Source organism: Pelodiscus sinensis, chromosome 13 (assembly GCF_049634645.1).
Source record: "Pelodiscus sinensis isolate JC-2024 chromosome 13, ASM4963464v1, whole genome shotgun sequence".
Taxonomy (NCBI): domain Eukaryota; kingdom Metazoa; phylum Chordata; order Testudines; family Trionychidae; genus Pelodiscus; species Pelodiscus sinensis.
In genome coordinates, this window is record NC_134723.1 from 17,332,623 (window position 1) to 17,340,616 (window position 7,994).

Sequence of the window (7,994 nt, forward strand, 5' to 3'; positions counted from 1 at the left end):
TAGTAGACAAACATGTGTCATTGTAAAAAGTCATTTAGCAGGAATTAGGATGGACCAAAAGAAGGGGAAGGCAAAAAGTTTGGAGCCCTATATGGACATAGTTGAAGGAATAAGGAAAGTAGAGCAGACATTGGAAAGTTACTAGGAATGAGACATTTTCTTTAAAAGGACAAAGCAAGTGATTTGAGGGAATGTGAAGATAAAAGGTGGACTCCATGGGAGTGTGGAAGGAATTAAGTGATGGTTGTAATATGTGAAGGAAAATCTTGTTTTAAAAATGACACCTTGTTTCTTTGCAGCCTCTTCCTTAAGCACTGTGCAAATCATGTAGGCAAAGAAACAATCAAATGTAAACATTTTGTCTATGGACCCCTTTGTTAAATCTGCAAAGGAAAATTAAGGATTCTACTGAAACTTAATTGGTTAACTGCATAAAGAATGAGCTCTATATATTGTAACTCTATTTTGTGGGTTTCAAATGAACTAGTTTTATTTTGTTTTGGATAATGTCCTCTTGCTTAAAATTGCAAACAGACAAGGCACAAATTAGTTAGTGCTTGTGTTGGGCATTCAACTTTTAAGGTTAAATTTAACTTTCTAGAAACCAAATTATTAGTTTAGAAATTCAAGCTTTGAAACTTAACTGTCTCTTTCAAGGCTGAGTTGATAATACTTTTGGCTTGCTTTTAAATTCAACATTATATGTAAATACAGGCTGCCTGGTTATTTCAAAGGAAAGTGGACAGGGAAGGCTGTTGCTGTTTCAGCAGACACATCCACTGCACCCCTGTCCACAAACATAGAAGGAACAGCTCAGCTTGCAGAGCTGGCAGCAATCAATTAGCTTGTGAGGCAGGGGCCAGTACCATCTACACTAACTCCTATGCTGTATGGGCTGGAGCCACCCAGTGGATAACTAATTGGAAGAATAATAACTGGAAAATAGGAAAGCCTGTTTGGAGATTGGAATATTGGAAATGGATATACCAGTATGCAACCCAAAATGCCTTAAGCATAGGTCATGTGGCAGCTCACCAAAAGAATAACACCCTGACTGCATAGCTAAATAACCTAGCAGATGCAGCAGTACAAATTTTTGCTGCCCAGGTGGATTGGGAACGCCTGTACATTTGGCTACATGAAACCTTGGGACACACAGAAAGCGATGAGCTGGTGCGGCAGGCACATGCCAGGGGGTGGCCTATCACCCACAAACAAGCCAGAGATCTGGTACAAGCTTGCACCCTATGTGCTGAACTCAGTAAAAATATAGCAGAAGGCAATGATTTGCCAGGCTAAGAGATGGAAAAATACTATGGGCAACCTGACAAGTAAATTATATTGGTACACTACCCACCAGTAAGCAAGGGTGGAAGTATGTTTTAACTGGAGTAAAAATTGTTTCAAAAATTGGTTTTGCTTACCCAACCCGATGGACAACAGGGTTGTCTACGATCATGGGACTAAACCACTTAATAGCCCTTGTCCCAACACCCCAGTTTGGAAACACAAACCCATGTACTGCACTCCTATAAGGGAAAAGGAGTCTGGACCACTGCAGATGCTGGGCTAACACCAATAACTATTACTGAGGCTTGGATTGTATCCAAGACCGGCAAACCTTATGTTTTCTTACAGGAAACTGAGGCAATAGCCCTGAACAGTGCTCTAGTGGGATGGATCCCTCCCAATGCTGGTGTGAATCCGGGAAACCACCATGAACTTTTTGTATATATATACCGCTTGCTGTTGTGCTTGCAACCACTGTTGTTAGTTACAGACTATTGAAATGAAACATGGTACTCCAACTCGCCATGGTCTTCTTCCTCATCCCAACTGCTACTGCTGTACCAGAACACCTTACTTGACTCCTCTACTGGACTGGGAATTGAGTTTGTCCCTCTCAGCCCAAATGACTGGTGAAACAAAGTGACATCTTCTGATGGGAACCGGTATGGTTCAATGACAGCGACTACCGCAATCCTCTAAATAACTCTGGGGGGAGGTCAAGGGGGGAGGCAAGGGAAGTGGCAACAAACGGTATGGGATAAGACATGCTGTAACTAAAAATGTAAAGCCTCATGGCTAGATTGTCTAGCCCAACACCTAGGACTTTCGTTAACTCCATTCCTTCACTCTATTGTAAATACTATATTAACCATTTTACTTGTTGTAATTGCTTACTGCATGCTTCTATGTATTGTTAGGCGTTTTGTGTACACTGCTACCTCCTCTGCACAAATCTGGTATATGGCGTTGGGAAGCGATCCTAATCAATCCCTTGATCCAAAATTATCTGATCAGACCCTGCCGATAGGGCGATTTTAGCTTCCTCCAAGAAGGGCAAAAGGTGCTGGCATCACCGCCATCTTGCGTTCTGAGACATAGTGAGGCGTGTCAAGGGGGTGGAATGTAGCCAGACACAACACCCCATCTTGTTTTTCCACGAGCCCCATCTTGTTTCCCCCCCCCCCCCCCCCAGAGAGCAAGAGAAAGGCAGTCAGCCTTTGATGCCCTGGGAACGCAGGTGTGGTGCCTGTCCCTTATTCTACCATAAACAGAAACCAGACAGTAAATGGGCTAGCTGACGACCCGGGGCCTCCCGTCGCCCTGATGGCTAGTACCAGTAATTGACACGCCTGCACTGTCCCAGAGAGGAATCTTCGCCCATCACATACCAGAGGTGCCCATTGTCTGCATTTTCCCAGGTGTAAATTATGCTTTGCACCCTTCGTGGGAAACTTGGCATTCAAAGCCATTTTTCCTTAATGGCCACTTGAGCCCAGGAAGAAGCCTACATGACCCAAGGGGTATAAAAGAGGTTCAGCAGCCCACCCTATTTGAGCTCCAATCATCTATACCTGCTGGCAGGTATTGATTGTCTCCCGAGGTCTGTGGGACGCCCAACCTCGCCCTACTTCTTCCCGAGGGATTGAGAGAAAGACGCTGGCCACGCCAAGTCTGGAACGCAGGGGTGAGAATATATACCTGCTATGTGTCTATTTTGCATGCATTTAATAAGAGCTCAGAGAACCAAAGGGTTTCATGGTACCTGTAAGTGACTTATTAGTGTAATTTCTGTCCTGTCCTTTGTAGTGGCTGTGTTATCTGTAACACAGTTGTAGCATTTAACAACTAAGTTTACCCTGTAACAATAAATAGTAACTGTTTAAGCTTTAACCTGACTCCTTCAGTTGCTGTAACAGAACCAAGCACAATTTAAAAGAACTTCAGCCGGTCATAAGGGACTCACTGCCCTGACCGTCGGCTGACAGACGCATCCGTGGTAAGCTGGATTGATGGGGGTTGAGCACGAAAGGGGACACCGGCAAGAGTATTGGCAGGATGGAGCCACCACGCAAGCGAGTCCTTGACATGGGTCGGAACATGCGTGAGTGTGTGGACATTGGTAATATCGGGTTTGTATGTTGTGAGAAGCCAATGTTGCAGGCACCGCATATGAAGGCGAGCGTGCGCTATGACGTACGTGGTAGAAGCCATGTGGCCTAACAGCTTCAGGCAGGTAAGGCACGATACTTCCGGAGCAGTAAGTAAGACGTTCGCTAGATTTCAGATGACGTCGGCTCTGTCCATGGGTAGGTACGCCATAGCGGTTATAGAGTTCAGTCTGGCTCCGATGAATTCGATGGTTTGCGTGGGAACCAGAGAGGATTTTGGGAGATTGATGATTAGTCCAAGAGCCTCGAAAATACCTCTTGTAACTGTAACTGCGGTCTCGGTCTCTTGTATGGAAGGGCCCGTGAGGAGGCAGTCATCGAGATAGGGAAAGATGGTAATGCCTGCCCGACGAAGGTACACAGCTACGACTATCAGGGTCTTTGAGAACACTCTTGGGGCTGCGGAGAGGCCGAAGGGGAGCACTGCATATTGGTAATGATCGCTGCCTACAGTAAAGCATAGAAACCGCCTGTGAGCTGAATGGACGGCAATATGGAAATATGAGTCCTGGAGGACGAGGGACGCAAACCAATCCCCTTTGTGTAGTGCTGGGATGATGGAGCCCAAAGTAACCATTTTGAATTTTTGTTTTCGCAGGTGGCGGTTGAGGCTGCGAAGATCCAGGATCGGTCTCCATCCGCCGGACTTCTTCTCGGTGAGGAAGTACCGGGAATAGAAACCTCTCCCCCGGAACTGGGAGGAAACTTCTTTTACCGCTCTGATGGTAAGTAGGTGCATGACCTCCTGACGCAACAGAAGATCGTGAGAGGGGTCCCTGAAAAGGGACGGGGATGGGGGGTTGGAGGGAGGTAGAGTGGAGAAGGGAATGGCGAGTCCAGAGGTTACGATCTCCCTGACCCAACGATCCATGGTGATGGCGAACCAGCTATGGCAATAAGGGTTTAGGTGGCGGTGGAAAAGCTTGGTTACTCGCGACGAAGGCTCCAATAGGGGGATGGTGCACAGACCCTCGACAAGGGTGTCAAACCTGCTGCCGAGGTTGTTGGTGACTGCTGTTTATTAGGTTGCTGGCGGCGATGTTGGGGGCGCTGCCTTTGTTTCTGTTGGTCATAGGGCCTGAAGCGTTGGGTAGAAAAAGAGGAAGAAGGCCTTTGTTTGTTATATGGCCATGCCCTCCTGCGCCTGAAAGGTGGAGTGTACATCCCGAGGGTTCTTAGAGTAGTTCGGAAGTCTTTTCCAGAATGGAACACCTGGTCAGTGTTCTGGGCAAACAAGGAAGCCCGATCAAATGGAAGGTCCTCCACCTTGGGTTGCAGACCTTTTGGTACCGAAGCAAGGTGGAGCCACGAGGCACGTCACATAATGACCGATGTCGCCGTAGTGCGGGAGGCCGAGTTGGCAATATCCAGCGATATCTGGAGTGCATTACGGGCTGTTGTGTAACCTTCCTGCACGATAGATTTCAGTGTGTCCCGCTTGGAATCTGGTAAGTGTTGAATTGGGGTACCAACTTCGAGTAATTATCGAAGTCGTGATTGGTGAGTTGGGCGGAATAATTGGCCATCCTCAATGTGGCTGTGGCCGAGGAGTATACCTTCCTCCCAAGCAAATCCAGACGCTTGGATTCCTTGTCCGCGGCAGAGTTCCTTGATTATGCGGACTTCGCCCTTTGCTGAGCTGTGTCGACGACGATGGAATTTGGAGTGGGGTGCGTGAAAAGAAATTCCGCATCTTTGAATTCAATAAAGTACTTCCTGTCCGTGCATTTGTTGGTAGGAGGCACAGATGCCGGGGTCTGCCAGATGTCATTAGCTATCTCAAGGATTGTGGCATCAAAGGGGAGAGCGAGTTTCGGCTTATTAGAGTGTTGTAGATTTCTGAGAAGGGCATGTTGCTTCTGAGGCACCTCGGAGGTACGCAGATTTTGCGAATATGCTACCCGCTTAAAAAATTCATGGAACTGCTTATAATCATCCACGAGCGCAGGTTCATTGTTAAAAACCGCGTCATCTGGGGAAGAGGAAGAAACATCTGTTGGGGAAGGTGCGGGTTGCTGCTCTGCGACGGGTGATTGATTGATGTCGCTGTGCGTGACCGAAGCTGTTAACTCATCCCCGGTGGGTGTTGGGGGACGTTGGGCCAGCGGGATAGAGTCTTGGGTCGTTGGCCCTGGCGAGAATAATTGACGTCGCTCTGGAGATAAGGTTGATGAGTGCCTCGTGAAGGAGCGTGAACGATCACGATGGGGCGAGGTGTACCCACAGTAATGAGAGTCGCGATGTGAATATTGCGGACAGTAAGAAGCGGCGCTCCTCTGACGATAGTAACAGGAGCGAGGAGGAGATCCCGGGGATCATGAGCGATGTGAATGTCGACATGAAGATCTCGAGTAGTATGCGCGGTGGTAACTTGGCGGTGTAATAGAGCGCCTTGGGGATCTGTAATAATGGTGTGTGAAAGAATAGCCGTAGTGGTGGTCTCATTGTCTTTGGCAAGGTGAGAGCGATGGCTCAGGGGAAAAAGCCGCCCTGTCGGGACTGGGGGAAGGCGTACGGGGATGGTGCATCTTCCTCTGTGCCTTAGTGGGTACCCCCGTGGATGGGGGAGCCACGGGAATCGAAACGACCGAGGCAGAGTCAGAAACCTCCTCCAGGCGGTGTGGAGATGGTGGTGCTGTTTCGTCCTCTGAGCTTTGGTGTCTCGGTGCAGCAGAAGTTGGCGCCGAGATAACTGAGTGTGCAGGAGGGGCAGCACAGAGTGTGTGTTCCGTGCGGGCCGTTGCGGCCGTGCTCTGTATGTGGGGCGAAGCTGTGTCCCCAGGTCTCGAAGGAGGGTTGTCGTCAAATCCTCTCTCGGTGCTGGCTCCTAAGCCTTCGGTGCCGGCTTGGACTTCGGTGCCGGGTCGGTTCTCGGTGCCGGGTCGGCTCTCGGTGCCGGGTCCGCCCTGGAAGTATGCTGCGGTGCCGCATGGGACAACGGTGCCGGGTGTCTCGGTGCCGAAGACCGCACCGTGTCTGGTTGCGGTGCCGCGTGGAGACTCGGCGTTACAGATGACGGTGCCGATTCCGGACGGCCTGACGTAGCCGAGCGCACCTAAAGCGCGGGACTGGGTGCCGAGGTACTATGGGCTTTGGCTGGCTTGTCCGCGACCCGTTTGGGAGGGAAGCCCGATGAGTCCCGTGCCTCTCCTTCAGCCCGTTCTCCTGATGACGGGGGCTGAAGCGCCTTATTGAAGAGTAACATCTTCAGGCACATTTCTCTGTCCCGTCTCGCCCGGGCGGTCAACTTCAAGCAGTGACCACATTTCTGGGGAATGTGGCCCTCTCCCAGGCAGCGGATACAGCGGGAGTGGCCGTCTGAGGCCGGCATGGCGTCGGCGCACCAAGCGCATTTCTTAAAGCCGGGGGAACTGGGCATGCTTAGTGCGGCGGTCCCTGAGGGAAAAGAAGAACTTGAGGGGCAGGAGCAGCCCTCAGAGGTCGTTACGGCAAGAGAACCATAAAGATTTTTTTTTTAAAACTATGAACTAACTAACTAATATACCAATTAACTAACTATGAGGGAAGGGGCTAACTGGGAAGGAACGAACGAGATAACAATACGATTTCTCCTCAGAGGGGAGCGTGTTCCAAGTCCGTCTGCGGCTGTGGATGGTTAGGAGGAACAGGCACGTCGGACCGCGCGACGCAGAAAAGGTGCGAACGCCACGGGGCACTCTGCACATGCGCGGTCCCCAGGGATAACTGACCACTTTTCTTGTTTCTCCACAACCGCACCAGCTGTGAGTGCAGGGCGCACCACCCCACCCAGGACATCCTCCCGCACCTTAGCATTCCGCAGGCTGACTTATGTACAAGAAGACTACCAGGGGCAGCACCTGGGGGCATTGTGAGCCCTGCACTGCACCCTCGACCACTGGGTGCAAGAAGACCTGCAGCTCTGGTGAGAGCTGGCGGGAGCAGCTTGCCCAGGGCTGTGCCATCTGTGAGCACCTGCAGACCCTGGTGCAGAGATGGCTGCCTCCTGCCACTCCAGCCCTTCTGTCTCCCCAGCTACCACTCCTCCTCCCACTCCTCCTCCCCATCCCACTTCTCCCTCCCCCCCTTCACCCTCCACTCCCGGGGACGCCAAGGCACCCACACCCATGGTGCTGGGAGACAGTTGGGCCGGCAAGACTCTCAACCCCTGAGCTTTTCCTCCCCTTGCAGTTTTGTTCAATAAAGAGACTTTGTTTTCATGAACACGTGTCTTTTATTTTATATCAGGAAGGGGGGGTAGGGAGGGGTAAGTGAAAGGATGTGAGGGAGGAATGAGCCACAAAACCCCAGTGGGGCACACCAGGGAGACTGTTACTGCTCCTCCGGGTGGAAGCTCTTCCTCAGGGCGTCCTGGATAAGGACAGCCCCCCGATGGACCTTCTGGATGGCAGCTGTGCAGGGCTGCATGTACAGGCCATCCAAGTGATCGGTCCCTGCCATCCAGCCTGGCAGGAAAGCCTCCCCCTTCCGCTCACACAAATTGTGCAGCACACAGCACGCTGCCACCACATGCGGAATATCCTGCTCTGAGAGGTC

At 50.7% G+C, this 7,994-nt stretch overlaps 1 long non-coding RNA gene across 1 annotated transcript in view; it reads left to right on the top strand.

The window, feature by feature from the left end:
- The window catches only part of LOC142831282 (uncharacterized), a 53,308-nt gene extending 45,682 nt beyond the window's left edge, over positions 1-7,626 (top strand). The window contains exons 2-3 of the long non-coding RNA XR_012906995.1: positions 4,057-4,183; positions 7,036-7,626. This is a non-coding gene — a long non-coding RNA (uncharacterized LOC142831282). The remainder of the gene's footprint in view (positions 1-4,056; positions 4,184-7,035) is intronic.
- Positions 7,627-7,994: the final 368 nt, after the last annotated feature.